At 36.6% G+C, this 20,886-nt stretch overlaps 1 non-coding gene across 1 annotated transcript; it reads left to right on the top strand.

The window, feature by feature from the left end:
- The first annotated feature begins 11,803 nt into the window (after positions 1-11,803).
- LOC141700733 (small nucleolar RNA R71) lies at positions 11,804-11,910 on the top strand. Its single transcript, XR_012566475.1, has one exon. It is a non-coding gene; the product is annotated as a small nucleolar RNA R71 (small nucleolar RNA).
- The last annotated feature ends 8,976 nt before the right edge of the window (positions 11,911-20,886 follow it).

Here is a 20,886-nt window from a genome sequence, read left to right as displayed (position 1 = left end):
TTATAATGCTGCATTTAGTATGCCTCAAATGCCATTTAGCATGCCCTACTGGAATAACATGTTTACTAATAGCATGCCATTTCCAGTTAATCAAAATGTGCATGATAATTATGTTGTAATGAATGGTTTCAAAGGTCCAACTCAAATGACTAAGGATAAACCTGATACCCCCAAGTCAAATGAGATCAAACCTATGAAACAGAAAAAGAAAGCTAACAAGGCAGGACCCAAGGAAACTTGGGTACCAAAATCAACTTGATTTGATTTTGATGTGTGCAGGGAAACAGAAAGAATCTATGGTACTTGGATAATGGTTGTTCAAGACACATGACTGGTGATTCTACCCTGCTCACAGAGTTCAAGGAGAGAGCTGGCCCAAGTATTACTTTTGGAGATGACAGCAAGGGTTATACTTTGGGATATGGCTTGATTTCAAAAGACAATGTCATCATTGAAGAGGTTGCCTTAGTGGATGGTCTCAAGAACAATTTGTTGAGTATCAGCCAGCTATATGATAAAGACAATTCAGTACACTTCAACTCTGAAGCCTATGTTATGACAAACAAGAGAAGCAACAAAGTGGTTCTCACTGGAGTGAGAAAAAGAAATGTGTACCTAGCTGACTTCAACTCATCAAATGCAGAATATGTTACTTGTCTTCTCAGCAAACCAAGTCAGGATGAAAGTTGGTTATGGCACAAGAAGCTATCCCATTTAAACTTCAAGACCATCAATGATCTTGTAAAGAAAGAACTGGTTAGAGGTATTCCTCAAGTGGAGTTTTCTAAGGATGGATTGTATGATGCCTGCCAAAAAGGAAAGCAGATCAAAGCATCATTCAGAAAGAAGCTTGATTCAACAATTGAAGAACCTTTGCAACTGCTACACATGGATTTGTTTGGACCAGTCAATGTGTTGTCCATCTCAAGGAAAAGATTTTGTCTAGTAATTGTAGATGATTTCTCAAAGTTCTCTTGGACATATTGCCTAAAGTCTAAAGATGAGGCTAGTGAAATCATCATCAATTACATAAGGCAAGTCAATAAGCATCCTGATTTCAAAGTTAGAAGAATCAGGAGTGATAATGGAACTGAGTTCAAGAATTCTGTCATGAGAGCATTTTGTGAAGAAAATAGGATTTTGCATGAATTTTCAGCAGCAAAAACTCCACAACAAAATGGAGTAGTAGAAAGAAAGAACAGATCACTTATTAAAGTTGCAAGGACAATGCTTGAAGAGTCTAAATTACCAACATATTTCTGGGATGAAGCTGTAAATACTGCATGCTACACTCAGAATATTTCTCTGGTTAATCAAGAAAAATGCATGACTCCCTATCAATTGTTCAAGAACAAGAAGCCAACTCTAAATTTTCTTCATGTCTTTGGCTGCAAATATTATATCTTGAGAAATCAAACTGATCAGAATGGGAAGTTTGATGCTAAAGCAGATGAAGGAATTTTTGTTGGATATGCTGTTGGTAAAGCATATAGAGTCTACAATCTAAGAACCAGCATTGTTATGGAATCAATACATGTTGTGTTTGATGATAAAAAGATTGAAGGACTGCAAGATAGAGATTACCATGAGAGCCTCAAATTTGAATAAATGGAGATGGTTAGTGATGACAGTGATGATGATAGTATTCAAGAAATAGTATCAAAGGATAATGCAGAAAAATCCACTACCAATGAAGCACAAAATTCAATATATGTCGAGTTGCATAATGCTTCATCCGTCAGGAGGTAATCTGCTTTATCCGTCGGGAGACAACCAGCTTCATCCGTCGGTACTCAAAATTCACCATCCGTCGGGTCATCAAAAGAAGCTGGAGGTCAGAATAGATCACTTACAGAAAGTTCCCCTTTCTCAAATCAAAGATCCATTAACTCAAGGGGAGTTTCTAATAATCTAAACTCAATCACACATCAAGACAACAATGAGGCCTCTTCATCTAGAGCTAATCTACCTCAACAAAGGAAATGGACAAAGGATTACCACTTTGAGCTCATCATTGGTGATGTATCTTTTAGAGTTCAAACAAGGAGATCAACTCAAGAAGAATGTCTATACATCAGCTTTCTTTCTAAGGAAGAACCAAAGAAGGTAGAAGAAGCTTTGTTGGATCCTGATTGGATTTTAGCCATACAGGAGGAGCTAAACCAATTTGAGAGGAATAAGGTATGGAAGCTTGTGCCCAAGCCTAAAGAAAAGAATCTAATAGACACCAAATGGGTATTCAGAAACAAGATGGATGAAAATGGCATAGTAGTCAGGAACAAAGCTAGATTGGTTGCTAAGGGCTATTTTCAGCAAGATGGAATAGATTTTGATGAAACATTTGCTCCTGTTGCAAGACTTGAAGCCATCAGAATCTTCTTAACCTACGCAGCCCATGCCAATTTCAAAGTCTATCAAATGGATGTCAAAAGGGCCTTTCTGAATGGAGATTTAGAGGAGGAAGTCTATGTTAGTCAGCCTCCTGGTTTTGAAGATCCAAACTTTCCAGAATATGTTTACTATCTTTTGAAAGCACTTTATGGACTGAAGCAATCACCTAGAGCCTGGTATGACACTTTGTCAAAGTTTCTTTTAGAGAATCACTTCACTAGAGGTACTGTAGACAAAACTCTTTTCTTTAGAAATGTTAATGGCTCTAGTATACTTGTTCAAATTTATGTAGATGACATTATTTTTGGCTCTGCAGATGAAAAACTTTGCAAAAAGTTTTCCAAATTGATGCAAAGTAAGTATGAAATGAGTATGATGGGAGAACTAACTTACTTTCTTGGTTTGTAAGTTAAGCAAGTTAGTGATGGAATATTCATTAGTCAAACTAAATACATTTATAATCTTTTAAAGAAGTTTGATCTAATGGATTGCACATCTGCAAAAACTCACATGACCACTGCAACTAAGCTTGAATTAAACACTACTGAAAATTCTGTGGATATTTCAAGTTATAGGGGCATGGTTGGCTCACTTCTGTACTTAATAGCTAGTAGGCCAGATATAATATTTGCTACATGTTTGTGTGCTAGATTTCAGGCTGATCCTAGAGAATCTCACTTAGTAGCTATTAAGAGAATTTTCAGATATCTCAAGGAAACACCAAAACTTGGCATTTGGTACCCTAGAGATTCTGGTTTTGATCTAACTGGTTATTCAGATGCAGATTATGCAGGTTGTAGAATTGATAGAAAAAGTACAACAAGAACCTGTCAATTTGTAGGAAACAAGCTTGTGTCCTGGTTCAGTAAAAAGCAAAATTCAGTATCTACTTCTACAGCTGAAGCTGAATATATTGTTGCTGGCAGTTGCTATGCACATATTTTATGGATGAAAAACCAATTGCTAGACTATGGTTTGCAAGTTGAAAGGATTCCTATTTTCTTTGATAAAACAAGTGCAATTGCCATCACTGAAAATCCAGTACAGCATTCAAGAACAAAGCACATTGACATCAAGTACCACTTCATAAGGGAACATGTAATGAATGGTACTATGGAACTACATTTTGTTCCAAGTGAAAAGTAGCTTGCAGATATATTTACCAATCCACTGGATGAATCCACCTTTTCAAGGTTGGTAAGTGAGTTAGGTATGCTAAATTACTCTTGAATCTTTATAGATTGTTTGCAAGTTCTAATGCAGCCAGAAATTAATTGATTTTTCAGTCATGGATGAAATTTTGGCTAAGTCAAAATTTACATCTAGACGGATGATCACTATCCATCGAGTTTGATCATCCGTCGATATACTATTTGTTAATAAAATCAATTACTTTTCTGGAATATTTTATGACTCGACGGATAACTGATTTATCCTCATCCGTTGAATTGTCTTATTTTTAGCCGTTGATTCTCTGAACATTATCCATCGAGTATACTTACAGTTTATAAGTATAACACGACAGATAATTGAAGGAATTTTTACAGTTTATTTTTATAACGGCTATTTTGGGCAATTCTTATTGGTTACTTTATTTTACTTTATTATTTTTGACAGTTATTTTTGAGATAGTATAAAAGCTTAATTCATTTTCATTACTTTTCTTTTATCATTCTCAAATCATCTGCTCTAAATTTTCTCTTTCAGAAAAACAATTATCATCTCTATCTCTGCAATTTCCACTCTCTAACAATGGTACTAGTCGTCAAGATCATGTCACAAACTGGATTTATCTATGAGAAGAACAACTTCACGGCTCTAGTAAACAAGGGGATTCAACAGTCTGGTGACTACCACAAAATGATGGATATTGTGAAGAACTGCAAACTCAATTATGCCATGCTAGAATCACCCACCATCTTCTGTGAGGTTGTTGAATAAATGTGGTCAACTGTTGTGTACAACTCAACTGATAAGACCATCACACTCACTATTAAAGGTAGGGAATTCTGTATTAATAGTGACATTATTAAATCATGTTTCAAGATTCCTGATAATACTGTAACTTCACCACATACAGACGATGACATTATTAACATGCTTAACTCCATGAACTATGCACTTTCTACTTCTAAATTAAGTGAAATTAGGAGCTTTGGTCTTAGAAAGGAATGGAGTTATCTATGTGATGTAGTTACCAAGGTCTTTTCTGATAAAATCAGTAATTTTGATTCTGTCAATATCTCTATGCTTAACATGCTTTACATGCTTGTAACTGATAAGTTCTTTAACTTTAGTGATCTTGTTTTGTTTGAGTTGGGGTTTAAGTTAGGGGAGTTAAATAAGAGGGGTAAAAATGTTTATTATGCTAGATTCTTAATGATGATTGCTAACAACCTCTCTGAGGATATTGTGCTTGAGAACCAACCAACAAATTAGATTGTTGGGTTCAAGAGAGAAGGATTATTGTAGATTTAAACAGGGCAAACCATCACAAAGAGGTGCCACTCTTTTATTTTCCCGTTATGGAGGCACCTCAGGTAAGTGAGGTAAGTTCAGCTATCCCTACTCTTCCAGCCTCACAAATTTCTTTGCCTTATAGTGTAGCTCTGGCAACTGTGTCAATGACCCAACAGTTGCCTACCCAAGCTACCAAACCATCAAAAATTTCTAAATCCAAGTCAAAGAAAGCCCCCTCTGGTACCTCTCAAAAGATGCCAGTTGCAAAATCCACCAAATCAAAAGAGGGGAGTGTGAAGGTGGGTAAGAAAGGTGAGGGACAGGGTGAACATCAAAGAAACTCTAAGGATAAGGTTGGAGAGGTGAGTGTTTCCCAGCCTAGACATACTGCAGTTTCCCAATAAACTGCAGTGTTTAATAAGGACATAAGCTCATTGCTAGTTGCATCCTCCCAAAAGGATGTGACTATTGAACAAATCTCTCAGCCAAGAGCACAGGCCAAAAGGGTAAGGGACAAAAGCTCACCCCAAACCTTTACTAGAAAGAAGAAACCAAAAACCCTTGGGGATGCACAAGGTTCACAGCACTGTGCAAACTGGTGCTAAAGACACAGTCACTGCACCTTCTCAAAGTCAGGTTGATGTGGCTCCAATAAATGTGGAGTCACAGCCAAAATATTTAGTTACAGAAGCACCTCAAACACCAAATTCTCCCACAAACTCTCTGGATGTGGATATGATCAACAAATCAATTCCTGATTCCCTTTCTTTAACTCTGTTGGGGAAGCCAAAATCTAGTGCAAGTGAGCATCATCTTTTGGATGATTTGTTGGCTCACTTGCCAATTCTTTCAGGAACTGTTGAGATATCTGTGCCAAAATTCTCATCAATCTGCACAGAGTCCACAATAGTTTCCACTCCAAACTCATTTATTCCTACTCTCTCGATGGATATTGTTCATCCGTCGAGTAGTGATTGTATCCCGATGGATAAGCTTAACAGCAGTTATCCGCCGGATAGTCAAACTGCTAACCCGACAGATATCCTTTATATGTCGAGTGTCTCTGCACAGCTTCAAATTTCATCAATTATCTCAAGTGCAGAAGACTTAGTGGTAGTACAATCACTCCTAAGATTGAGGGAAGAGAGTGTTTGAGTGAGAGTCTGGGTTGCTCCCAGGAAAAATGAGAGGAAAAGAGTGAAAATATGCAATCCAGTTCTTCAGGATTAGAAAAAGAGACTGTGAGGAGTCCCACCTTAGATGGTGAATGTGAGGGTGTGAGGGTGGTGAGCCAAGGTGAGACCTTGATGCAACAAAAGAGAGATAATGAGAGAAATATAGGTACAGGAGATATAAGGGTAGATGTCATTGCAAGTGAGTTAATGAATGTCCCGGATGTAGACAGGGAGGGACTATCTCAGCAACCTCAAACTGTTATAGATTCTACTACCCTTAATACAGAGACATTTACTCACCCTGTTCCAGCATATCAACTTCTAGCTGAACAGGGCAATGACAATGCAGAAAGGATGCTCAACTTGGTGCACACCACACAGTCAATTCTAAGAGCTAAGGATTCCATCACAGCTTTGCCCTCTACAGCTGGTGATGTTGATTATGAGACTGGTGGTTCAGAAGATTTCTTTGAAGGTGAGGATGCAGAAAGTGGAGAAGAGCTATTGAACTTAGGGGGAGAAGCTGGCCCTAGTTCAAGGTCAAGAATGCCATCATGGGGCTTCTCCAAGAAATGTGATGAACATCACTTCAAATCTACTCGCATCCAGCTAATCAGTCAAACACAGTCTGCACTTCAATCATCCACAAATGCCAGCACCAAGAAGCTTCTGCAAGCACATCTTGCTTCTCTCCAACTACATCAAATTCAAGGTTATCAACAAACTCTCAATGTCTCCACTCTCAAACAAGAAATTGGTGAACTCAAGAAAGAGTTTTATGAGAGATTGGAAGCTAGACTTCCAGGGATGACACTTACAGATGTTAGGGCGAAAACACGCGCTAACATTCACGCAAGTATACGCGTTCACAAGTAGTATAAGATATAAATCAGATTCGTTCCCATAGAGACTGGTTTAGGTCAAGTTCAATTTATGCACCTATGCAACAACGTATGGTTATCGCTCAATGCTAAGACAAATAACAAATTGGGTTTTTATTAAACTAAGAGATTATACTAAATAACATTAACTATGGTAATTAAGGTTGAATTACTATATATGACATACATGGGATTCTAACTTCATTAAATACTTAATTCAATAGCCTTTTCATTCTTAACCTTAGCATGTGATGGTGATGACACTAATCAGATAACACGAAACTGATAAACGCCAACTTTTGTTGCACGAGTACCATTCTACCAGACATCCACAAAAGAAATAGAAGGTGAATAGGCACCAATTATATTGAGACCCTATATTTCTATAGAATTTGACAACATAACAGTTTAAGCACAAGTTATCCATCTTGATTACATAGGGAAAGTAAAACGGCTAGAGTTACCTACGAATCATGCATACACATACATGAACCTATGCTAGCATGGCAAGTTCTAAATCTCTATATTCACTGTCGCTTCAATAAAGATTAACACACTATCTTATATGTTAGCTACGCACATAAGACAAATAAGTACAACCAAAACTAGGATATCAATCAATCACCACATACCAAGATATCGGAACAATTTATTATTGAAATTCAAAAGTAAATCCGCTAGAACCCCATGACAACGATTAGCCTATAATTGAACTCATCATCACCATGGGTTCCAATGAAAGCAAGGTATAAAACAAGGTCTTAATAAAATCAATATTATTAAAGTACGAATAAACGAGATCTAGGTTCAATAAGAATGAAAACGAGCATCCAAAGTTACAACTAATTCAAAAAATCACAAGTTAGAAAATAAGATCTTCTTTTTCAGAGTTTTTTTGTGCTTCTAGGTCTTTTCCTTGGTATCTCAATCTTCCCGGATGATGAAAACCCTTTTTTTAATATATATATGCCCCTACTGGACCTGGACCCTTAAAATCGTCAAATTCCACTCAAAAAAGGCTTTTTCAGCGAAATCAGTGACCAGCCATGCCTTGGGCGGCCGCTCAGCTCTCCAGGCGGGCGCTCAGCTCTCTTGGGCGGCTGCTCAGCTCTCCTGGGCGGGCGCTCAACTCCTGTCTGGAAAAATTTCTGATGAATCTTGTTTTGGCCTTAACTTGAGTTCTACTCGTCAGAATTAGGCGATTCAACTGCCCACGCGAAGCTATTGAGATTCTCTACAACTTGACAATGGCCTTGGCTTCCAATTCTGATCACATTTTATCATATTTCCTTTAAAAGCTCTTTTCTTCATATAACTGATACTTGAAATGCAATAACACAAAAACACATCAAAATACCAACAACTTGAATCCAAAACACCAATTTAAGCTTGTAATAAAGCATTCCAAGTGGATATAAAATCCACTTATCACACCCCCAAACTTGAATCGATGTTTGTCCTCAAGCATAAACAGACTCAAAACTATAAAACAAACCTAATGCATGAATGCAACTACATGAATGCAACTAAATGATGATGCAATCGATCCCCTCAGAATAACCAAATGAATAAGCCAATGCCTCTAAGAATGCAATAACTTGAAACAGAGTTCGAATAAATCCCGTAAACCAACTCACAAACCAGAAACGTGCGTGTGTGGATGCTTAACAAATATACTCTCGATACTAGATTAATAACCATAACTTACCTATAATCGAAACAATCAAAAGTTTATAAACAGAATAGACAATAAACGCATTATGACTCAGGAAACCTCCTTTCTACTAGAGTTATACAATAATTCACACTATTATTGAACACATAACAAAGATGCTTATTTGACCATGCAATGAATGAGGTCCCAAAAGACTTATGCAATAATACCCATGTAGCGAGCGTTAGGTTAGCGGATCCCAGACTATAAAAGCCTTAGGTTACTAGGCACAAAGTCCCCTAAAACTTAATAACTCGAGTATTAAAGAGCTCACTCTTGATCAATTATGCATAAACACATACTTTTTTTCTCTTTTTTCTCTTTTTCTTTTTTTTTCTAATAATTTCTGAATGAGTGTGTTTCGCTCCATCTCTTTCAACCCTAGACTCCTCATAAAAATATGAGCCAGCTAATAGCCATTTGACGCCTAGCCTTACAACAACTAGCAATGAAATCCAAGTTTTTCTCCAGATAAAAAAACAGTATTTTTACGTCATTACGAGAATATCACAAATTCTAAATATAACCAAGTGATTAAATCTCAACAATAAACAAGTATGATCATGATCTAGATCAAAAGCAACCCTATAAGACTTTGTGAAAATATTTGTTTCTGGTATGCAAATCAATTCATTATGACTTAAACATCCCTCTATTCGTCATCACCACACTGAAATCAACATCAACTTATCAAATATCATAGTTCATCTTAAGGGATCATGCTAAATATGCATGCAAATGCAACTATATAAAATCACATAAAAACAAGCAAATATGTCCTAAATGAACAATCATGCAAAAATATGAATGAACTACAACTAAACATGCAATATGAATCTATATGAATCTATATGGACACACACACACTACTAATCCTTACATTATCACCCCCAAACTTAACATTTTCAATGTCCTCATTGAAGGTAATAATAAGGATTTCAGGCATACCTAATTAGCGGGAGATTCACCCTCATCGGGTGGAGGATCAGGTGGCCAATCAACCTCGCCACCAGTGTCTCGAACAACAGTACCGAAAGCGTGTGTCAAATCTTCAGCAAAATATCGGTGGATGACATGTATGGCCTCCATATGCCTAGTCACTCGCCTGTACTTCTCATCACCAATACCAGTCCTATCAACTACCTGTGGTGCATGAGAAGAACCCTCTATAGGCACTGGAAGATCCGTCCAGCCATTCTCTACATCATCAAAAATATATCCCAACCCCTTTTCAGGGGGTACACCTAAGAATGCATAACTCAAGTGATCTGGTAGAGGGTTGAGCTCAAGTGTGGGAGCTTCTTGAATAAATGGTTCAAAACGCTCCTGAAAAATTTTCAGCTCTGCTAAACCAAGAGAATCGAATGGCTTATCCAACTTCCTCTTCCACGAAGGTGCATTCAAAACCTGCAGTTGCTCTGCTCCTTTCTTGTCATCAATAACTGATTTCCCCATTAAGGATCTCTCTAAGGTCTCTGACTTTGGCAATTGCTCAAGCTCTGAATTTACTACAGAGTCGACCCACTCTACTTTAAAGCACTCCTCTTTAGCTGTGGGTAACTTTATTTCCTTGAACACATTAAAAGTGACCTTTTGATCGTGAACCTTCATCGAAAGCTCTCATTTTTGCACATCGATCATAGTTCAGCCTGTAGCCAAGAATGGTCTTCCCAAGATGATGGGAATCTTCTTATCTTCCTTGAAATCAAGAATTACGATGTCTGCTAGGAAGAAGAGTTTATCCACCTTGACCAAGACATCCTCCACTATACCTCATGGATAAGCGATGGAACGGTCAGCTAGTTGCAATGACATGTACGTTGGTTTCAGATCAGGCAGACCAAGCTTTTTGAAGATAGATAAGGGCATCAGATTGATGCTAGCTCCTAAATCATATAAACACTTGTCGAATGACAAGTTTCCGATGGTGCAAGGAATAGTGAAGCTTCCAGGATCTTTAAGCTTCGGAGGCAACTTCTGTTGCAGCACAGCACTACATTCCTCCGTTAGAGCAACAGTCTCTAAGTCATCGAGCTTCACTTTTCGAGAGAGAATACCTTTCATAAACCTCATATAGCTAGGCATCTGTTCAAGAGCTTCAGTGAAAGGTATGTTGATATGAAGTTTCTTGAACACCTCCAAAAACTTCTCAAACTGCTTATCCAGCTTTTTCTTCTGCATCCTCTTAGGAAAAGGAGGTGGAGGATAGATGTGTTTCTCTCCTGTATTACCCTCAGGAGGAGTGTGTTCTACAGTAGTCTTCCTTGGTTCCACCTCTGCTTCATTCTACACTTCTTCTTCAGCCATAACTGCATTTTCTGAAACTTGAGATTTTTCAGGCTCTTCGTCTTGCTGAATTTGGGGGCTTGCAACCTTTCCAGACCTTAAGGTGATGGCGTTCACCTGTTCTTCAACTTCCCTCTTGCCTGGATTGGCTTCTGTATCACTAGGAAGCGTTCCTGGTGGTCGATTCAATAAGGCATTAGCAATTTGCCCTATTTGGTTCTCCAGAGTCTTGATAGAAATAGCCTGGCTTTGGCATATAAGAGCCTGGTTTTTGCACATAAGTCGTAACTCCTCCAATTCAGATTTTTCATTCGAAGATAGACCTGCATCATGATTTTGTTGTTGAATTTGGAGTTGTTGTTTTGGTGCAATTTGTTGCTGAAAACCAGGAGGGTTGAATAGCTTATTTCCAAACTGCTGGAATGGCTGTTGCATCGTATTTTGATTGTTGTTCTAGCTGAAGTTAGGATGATTCCAGTTGTCAGGCTGATAAGTGGCAGGAACTGGCTGCTGCGATCTCTGAAAATTGCTTACAAACTGAGCTGAGTCAATAGATATAGCACATTGCTCCGTCACATACAGGACCTGCACATAGCTCACAAACTCTAATTATCTGCTTAACACCATAGTTAGCCAGAAAATCGATCTTCATAGACAATGCCTTTTGTTGAGCAGTGATAGCCGTAGTTGTATCCACTTTAAGAACTCCTGCTACCTTGCCATATGGACATCTCTAGGTTGGATACTGATATTCATTAGCAGCCATCAGTTCAATTAGATCATAAGCTTCCTCATAGCTCTTTGCCCATAATGCTCCACCTTCTGCTGCATCGAGCATGGGTCTGGACTATGCTCCCAAACCATTGTAAAAACAATTGATGATCATCCAATCAAGCATTCCATGATGAGGACACTTCCTAAGCATCTCCTTGTAGCGCTCCCAAGCTTCATATAAAGATTCTCCTGATTGCTGAGCAAATTGAGTAAGAGCATTCCTGATTGTAGCTGTCTTCACCATAGGGAAGAATTTAGTAAGAAACTTATGAGCAAGATCTTCCCAAGTAGTAATCGAACCAGCTGGTAGAGAGTGTAACCAGCTCTTAGCCTTGTCCCGCAGAGAGAATGGGAACAGTCTTAGCTTCACAGTATCTTCAGAAACACCATTGAACCTGAAGGTGTCGTAGATCTCTATGAAATCCCTAATGTGTGTAGTTGGATCTTCAGTTGGAGAACCCACAAACTGAATTGAATTTTGCACCCATTGAATTATGCCAGGCTTGATCTCAAAGGTATTAGCTGTTATAGCTGGCCGGACAATGCTAGATTGAATGTCATTGATCTTGGGTTGAGAAAAATCCATCAAGGCTCTCGATTGTGCTGCTGGATCTCCCATTGTAATGAGTACCTGAAACACAAACAAATAAACCGTGAAAATAAAAGAATCCGAGTCAGTGAACTTTAACGACCACTGATGACAAGCACATAAACTAAAAATTAACACCGAGTCCCCATGACAACGATTAGCCCATAATTGAACTCATCGTCACCATGGGTTCCAATGAAAGTATGGTATAAAATAAGGTCTTAATAAACTGAATAATAATTAAAGTACGAATAAACGAGATCTAGGTTCAACAAGAACGAAAATGAGCATCCAAAGTTACAACTAATTCAAAGAATCAAAAGTTAGAAAACAAGATCTTCTTTTTCGGAATTGTTTTGTGCTTCTAGGTCTTCTCCTTGGTATCCCAATCTTCCCGGATGATGAAAACCCTTTTTGTTAAGTATATATATGCCCCTAGTGGACCTGGACCCTTAAACTCGTCAAATTCCACTAAAAAAAGGCTTTTTCACCGAAATCAGCGACCAACCGCGCCTTGGGCGGCCGCTCAGCTCTACGGGCGGGCGCTCAGCTCTCCTGGGCAGGCACTCAGCTCCTGTCTGGAAAATTTTTTGATGAATCTTGTTTTGGCCATAACTTGAGTTTTACTCGTCAGAATTAGGCGATTCAACTGCCCACGCGAAGCTATTGAGATTCTCTACAACTTGACAATGGACTTGGCTTCCAATTCTGAGCATATTATACCTGAAATGCAATAATATAAAAACACATCAAAATACCAACAACTTGAGTCCAAAACACCAATTTAAGCTTGTAATAAAGCATTCTAAGTGGATATAAAATCCACTTATCAACAGACATCAAGAGACAGCTCAAGAAAAACTCAGATCTTGCCACCAAAGTTGATGCCTTGGATAAAATAATATTTGCTATGGAAGCATCTCTTACAGCAATTGATCTATACCAAGCTCAACAAACAGACTTGCTTCAGAAACTGGTGGCTGCACAAACCTCCTCCTCTACTCAGCTTGATGATAACAAAAAGGGGGAGAAAGAGGGTTCTAAGAGTGAGGGGGAGCAAAAGGTGCTCAACATTCAAGTTAGCAAAGTAATTGTGCCTACAATTACTATCTCAAAGCTACCAGCCAAAGATAGCATTGATCTGATAAATGAAGCAGCAGCCAATATAAGAGCAACTGAAAAGGAGCAGTTGAATCCAATCAACTGGGAGAAAATTGATGAGGATATTCAAAAGAAGTTTGGGCTAGCAAAGAAGCCAGGAAAGTCATCCATTCATCACTCTCAAGTCAGGAAAATATATGTGAATGAAATGAGCATGAACTATCTGGAAAGAGGACAACCATCCTGCATCAAATCTCCAAAGGCTGAAGTACTTTTGAAGCCAAGGGTGAACTATCCAAAATCATCACTAAAGAACCCTTTGGATACTGTATATGAGACACCAAAACCCGATGAGAAGAAACTGTTGTCAAGATCCATTGCCTTCTACAAGGATCCAGCTATTTTAGCTTTGAAAAGAAGAATTGCTAAAGTTTTCAGGAATGGTAAAGAAATTTGTGTGATGGCTGGACATCCTCAATTTGCTAAAGCAAAGAGAGAAGAAAAGGAAAGAGTGAAGCAAGAAAAGAAGCAAGCTGCTCTAGATGCTAAAAAGGTTAAACAAAAATAAGAGCAAGCTGCTATCGTGGCCAAGCTACAAGGTGTGAAACCAACACAACAAATTCCTGCTCAGCCATATGAAATCACTGAATCTCAAGATCCAAAGAAGAAAGTTGAACCACAACAGAAGAAATCTCACAGATACAAGGAATTGGCCAAAAGAACCAAAAGGAAATTGAACTTTGTTGGTAAGGAATTGGAGGATCAGTTTCCCAAGAAATCCATTCCAACTACAACTCAAGCATCAAAACCCTCAGTGGTATTTGAAGACATTAAGGTGGTAGATCCTTACAGGAACATTCATGGTGAACCTATTGTGCCTAAGGATGAACCAATAGACTGGGAAAGTCTACCAATTCCTGACTTCAATTTGGTAATCCTTAATAAGCCAAAGAGAACAAAGTCAAGAGCAGTCAAGAAAGTGAAGCTGTCACCTCTCAAATCCAAAGCTCAATCCAAAGTCAACAAGGGAGATTACATGTACTTATGTGACATCAACGAATTCTCTTAACTAAACCTCTATCTAGATGAACTGGAAGAAGTTAGAGGGATTGATGCCTACAGGAATCTACCTGAAAAGTTAGTTTTCAAGTACAAGGGAGGAAAGGAGATTCAATGGCCACTTCACAGGATCAGTTCAGGAAAGCCAATCTGTGCTGATAAAGGTTATTGATCATTCAAGAAGAACTTTGGATTCAATGTAACTAGCAAGAAGACTTGTTCTAAAGAAGATTGGAGAACTGAGGAGTATTAGAGCTAAAGATACACTCCCAAAGACTCTAACTATTCCTTACACAGGGAGTGAAGTGCATCTAAGGTCCTACTGGCTGATGGAGTTCATGTATGACAAAGCAGTTAGAAGATTTTTTAGATTAGAAGACCAATTGAGCATCTCTAGCAATGGGACTCTTTTGGAAATGCAAGAAAAGTTAAATCTCTCAGAATCTGATGAACTGGAATTCCACAGACAGCTCCAAAATCAGATAGAAGAAAACAAAAGAAAGCTTGGAAAGAGATCCAGATCTTTAAGGAATTAGACTAATCTGCTCAGTTTAGAGGAGCACCTTGAAAATGACTGTGAGCTAATCTTTGTGCATTTTGTTATTTGAAGCACTTTACAAGTTTTATCTACTTACTTTTAAAGTTGTATTTTTAGGGTGTTTTGTTATCATCAAGTTTCTCTTAATTTATGGCTACAATTCCAACAGACATAAATTGGGGGAGATCGTTGTGGATATGTTGTGAACTTGATGATTTCATTAACAAAATACCTTAGTAGATTTTACTTAGTAAAAAATGTAGCACTCGATGGATAAGGAATATAGTCCCGACGGATGACTCAATATAGTCCCGACGGATGATGATTAATTATCCATCGAGTGAGTAGCTTGTGTAATAATAAGTCTGTAGCACAATTCTACATACACCTTGTTTAGATTCTGTAGTAGCACTCAAGTCATGTTGACTTTAATTAGATATGCAGAATAGGTTGATTAATTGTACATAGATGATGTCTTGTAATTCTGCATAAATGAAATGAAGTCAAATGCCAGATAGCTACCCGATGGATAAACAACAATGCCACTCGACGGATGATCAACAAGGCAACCCGACGGATGATCATGTATCCGATGGATAATCAATTCAAACATCTGTTGACAGTGACAACACAGTCATATGCGTCGAGTGTATGCAAAAGGAATGTGGAAGCCTATTCAACTGGGTTTTAGAGAATAAAGAGGCATTGCCATTTCCATGCTATTATGAAGATATTCAAAGATGCTGGAATAGAGTAATGAAGCAGCATAGTACTAGACTTGAAAGGTTTGGTTTTATTATCTTATCTTATTACTTTGTAATCTTGGTAATATATAAACCAAGAAGTAGCAAATAGAACAACAACAATACTAAGAACATTATCTTAGAGAAACAATTATAAGCTGCATCCTTAGCATTTCTCTGTAAACTTAGTTGTTCATATTTGTAAGCAGCTGTGAGCTAATCTTAATACACAGAGTTCTCTTGATATAATATATATCTCTGGTGGATACATTCAAATCCACCAAAAAGTTGTTAAAGACTTGTGTTTTTAATTACTTGTGTTTTGATTTTACTAGCTTCTTATTCCACACTTTGCAAATCAAACACTTATATATTATTAAGATTGAACATTTTATATTTTTGAAAAAGGTTCAAGAATTCCATTCAACCCCCCTTCTGTAATTCTTGTTGCATTGTTAGTGACTAGCACCATACTCTATGTTTATTTGTTTTGCAAAATTATATTATAATAAAATATAATTAGAAGTTTGGTTGATACGGAACTTCGTTAATTTTCTTAACATTACTTAAATCGTATAGAAATTAATTATTTATAAAGTAAAACATATTACATATTTTTTATTTTAACAACTTAAACACCTATTTTTTATGTTATTTTATATATTTATTTATTTATTTTTATCATAGGGAACCCTCAGTTGCTACTCTTCGGGTGCGCACTGGGTAAATCCCACGGGCTCACGCAATAGCCTGCAAACCATGTGAACCAAGGTAAACCGAATTTAAGTGATAGGCTCTGGATGAGGAGGCATAATCATAAATTCTCCTCCCGTAGGAAACGAACCTGTGATCAAGAGGATAGTTAGCCCTTCTTTATCCAACTTAGTCAACCCTTGCGGATATGTTATTTTGACTATATATAGGTTATAATTAAGTTGTAATGGACTTTATTTTGTTTTACCCTCCTAGTATATAAATTCGATTTAGTCAGGTAGACCCATTGCACCGAAAAATAGATTTTTTAGGGATTAGTGGATTATTTTTAGTTTGATTTTAAAAAAAATTAAAAAATATATTAAAATTACAAATAACTAATCAATTATATTTTCAACTAAACACATGACTTTTTTTATTTTAAATAAAAAAATCTGTTCTTCTTCCAAGAATAACGGAAATAATTTGATTTAATAAAATTAAATAATGACATTATAATTACTAATAACTAAAATGTTACGCTTTTCACGTTGTTTTTTATTTTTTCTAACTAAAATACATGTACTTTATAATTTTATTATTATACTTCTTTAACTTACTTGATTAATTTATAAATCAATTATCTTCTTAATCTAAAAGTCGGGAATTAGACATAATGATTCACTGATTAGGATTAATATGTTGGATGTATTTTATTATTAAAATATAGTATAAAATATTATTATGATTATATTTCATTTATTAACAAAAATATATTTAATATATCATAAATTCTATAATATTTTAATTTTAATAAAATAGTTTATATACTTCGACAAGAAAAATTAAGATTAATCTAATTTCAAAAATCGGATTTCAAAAATCGGATAGGTTGGGAAATTAACTTTTAGAAGATTAATCGGGCTGGATCAGATATTTTTAAAGCATCGAGTAAAACACATTATCATTCTATTTTAAATAACAAAAATTGCACTTCTGAAAATTAAATGGGCAATTCTATTAAAAAATATTAAATAATAATATTATAAATACTAATAACTAACCACTTACCCTTTTTGTGATGGGTAAAAAACTAGGTTATAATTATTGTGATATTTACTGATAGGGTTCGAGAGATCAAGGCATTTAATGGATGCACTTATCTTTCGTAGCTTAAATCTACCTTCACAAGATGCCTACGTATCTTTGTGAATTTAGAAAATCAAACCAAAAACGTAATTCTGAATGGAGGGGTGAGACCCTTTATATAGATATTGAATTTCCTTGAATTGGACTAGGATTAGGAGACTTGATAAATAAATCTCCATTTTAGAGTAGACTTTGGAGTCCTAATAAGTGGGAAGCAGATTCCTTGTTTGCTTCGGTGCCTTGGAGGCTACTCAATGAAGATTTCTATTCTCTATGGGATATACTTAATGAGCTGTTATTTTATCCTATTTATTAATTATGAAACTAATAAATAAACAATACTTTGGGCCTCATTATCCGGGCTTCGTTACTGGACCATATCGGGTTTAATTAATTTGTTAGGTCACACACACTGTAGAAGGGGGTTGAATACAGTGTCTAGCACAATCAAATCGAATTAAGAACACAAGTATGAAACACAGAATAATCTTACTAATAAAACAGTATTACAATGGAACCATTCTCTCTCGGTGATGAACAAATATCACGAGAGCTGCTAGGGTTACAATGAATAATATTCTCGAAAATAAGATAACACATATAGTGTAAACCCTATGTTGTGTTTATATAGACACATAGTTACAAGATAATCTTCTAATTGATATCGAACATAAGTCTGCATCCTAAAATATATCAACTAGTTATCTTTTCTTCCAAGTATTCTATTCTTCATAGAATTCTTCTCCATGCATCTCTCTTCTTATTTTAGTCTCGATCTTATTTCCTTTCAATCAGCCGCCTTCCTTATCTGAAAGTCTCCTTAAGTCCTGATATTATCTCCTGATAAATATCTTCTGATAAGTTAAGTTCTGACAACTTAAGTTCTGATATCTTAAGTCCTGACTTCAGTATAAGTACTGATTTCCAGTTAAATCCTGATTTGTCCTGTTAGTTAAGATCTGAAAACTAAACAAAAATCATCATTAGACATGACATCACAAATATATCTAACAATCTCCCCCAACTTGTAAATTAGCATAATATACAAGTTCAACAGATATTTGATGATGTCAAAAACATTAAGTACAAATGCATGAGAATTTGACTAGATAACTACAACTTACAGTCCTTACAGCTTTACCATCCTTAAAGTTTGATATCAGCTTCAGTCTGTATACACTTCGGAATTTAAGCAGTTGTAGATCTTTGACTTAGCTTCAGTTTCTGATCTCTTTGATGTCAGGAGTTGTTCTGAGATAGTTCTTCAAAAGTGTTCTCTCAGCATATTCAAGTTCATTCTTCATCCTCCTTTTTGCATCTTTAAGTTCAACTGTATCTTCACCAGTTTGAAAGATAGCAGCCCTGAGATCATTTATTTTAGCTTTTCTTATATCTTGATCCAGTCTGATGACATAGGCTTTATCAGACTCTAGATTGAATTCAAGTCCCTTAATACTAGAAAATATAGTGATGATTTTAGCAGTATTAGGCTTCATTTCAACAATATCTCCATTGTGAGATCTCTACTTAGGACATTATGGGCTGTCAGACTTTACAGAGTAAAGCCACTTCTGTCTTTGAATATTTGATTTTAAATAACGTGCAGCACCATCTGTTGATCTGTTTTTCACTTGAAGTAGAAATAGAACATGTTCCAGTTCTTCAAAATACTTCAATGGAATAGCATTCTCCCTAATCTGGAATACCCTCCCATCTGTCATAAAGTATAACATGATAACTTCTTTCAAAACAGAGTAGTAAACCATTTGTACAAATTCAAGTTGATTCAATCTTTCAGGAGTTGTTCCTACTCCGGGTTCACTTAAGGAAGTTGGATCATTGGTAGTATTGTTTATTCTCTTCTCTTTAGAACTACCCAATCCTGATTTGTCTCTAGCTTTCTTTCCTTGAACAACTTTTGCTTCAAAACCACTTGATGTAGTCTTCAAAGGTTGAGTCTGTTGAGCTTTTGTGAATCCTGGTAGTAGCATCTTTGAAGGTTTAACATGAGCAATGTCAGAAGTTTCCTTTTCTTTATCTTCTGATATCAAGCCAACTTGAGTTATGTCAGAGGTTGCTTGCTTAACTGTAATATCAGATTTTACTAAGTCCTAATTTTGAACAACATGAGCACTGTCAGAGGTTGTTTGAATATCCTTTTTCTTCAAAATCAGACTAGTATCTTTATCATTAATTATTTCTTCATCCATGATTGGCATGTATACCTTTACAGGTTTATCAATTTTTGTTTTGCCCTTGGATCTTGGATCTACCTCCACTTGTAATTTGGCTTTGGTTGCCTCAAAATTTGTCTTCTCCTTAATCACAATACCCTTAGGCTTTGGAAGTTTCTTTTCAACAATAGAAGCTTTAGACTTGGATGTGACATTTTCTGCTTTAAGTCTGGCTTCTTCTTCCTTTAGACTTTCAAAGTCCATTCCTGAATTTTCTTTGAGAAATAATCTCTTTGAAATTTCTTCATCCAGCTTCTGTAACTTAGGGTCTTGATAGTAAACTATTGTTTCTTTCCCCTTGAGCTTCAGTTTCTGCATAAACTCTTGACTTTCACCCTGTGCAGGAACATCAGGCTTTGTCAGAACTTGTTTACCAGAACCTATTCTTCTACCAGCATCAGAGCTTGATCTCTGTGTAGAAGTTTCAGCTTTCCTAGATGAAGACCTTGACCTTGACCATGACCTCTACCCTTTTCAGAGTTTCCCTGGTCATCATTTCCATCATCCTTACCCTTCAGTACTTGACTAGATTTGCATTTGGACTTAATCACTTTCTCCCCCTTTTTGGCATCAACAGATAGAAGAAGAGAGACAAGCAATTCCACTGAGGATTGGATCTCATTGAGTTGAGTTTTCTGAGAAGTTTGATTCTTTAGAATTTCAGAAATCTGATCTTGTTGCTTTTCCTGAGTCTTTTCAATATACCCAATTCGGTCAAAGGTTGGCTTAAAAAATCTGTTCTTTTCCAATTTTACATTCATATCTTGCTGGATCAGTGATTCTTGAATTTTGTTCACCTTGTCATGAGTTATTGAGTGTTGACCTTGAAGGTGCCTGGTACTCAATGCAGTAACTCTCAACTATGCCTTGAAATCATCATTTATCAGCATTTCATCAGCTTTGGCCAGGTGCTCAGCAAGAATTTTTTTAATAGGAACAAAATTAACTTTGTTCCACTCCTTAGTCCACTCCTTTCCTCTAGGAGTTTCACTCCAAAGTACTGGTGCATCCTCTCTAACAAACTTCTTGATTAGATCAGCTTTGCATGGAGCTTGTTGAGGTGCATGTCCAGATGGACCAGCTACATCAGCATCTACAT

Source organism: Apium graveolens, unplaced genomic scaffold (assembly GCF_009905375.1).
Source record: "Apium graveolens cultivar Ventura unplaced genomic scaffold, ASM990537v1 ctg2830, whole genome shotgun sequence".
NCBI classification, from domain to species: domain Eukaryota; kingdom Viridiplantae; phylum Streptophyta; class Magnoliopsida; order Apiales; family Apiaceae; genus Apium; species Apium graveolens.
This window is presented reverse-complemented; position numbering and strand designations above follow the sequence as displayed.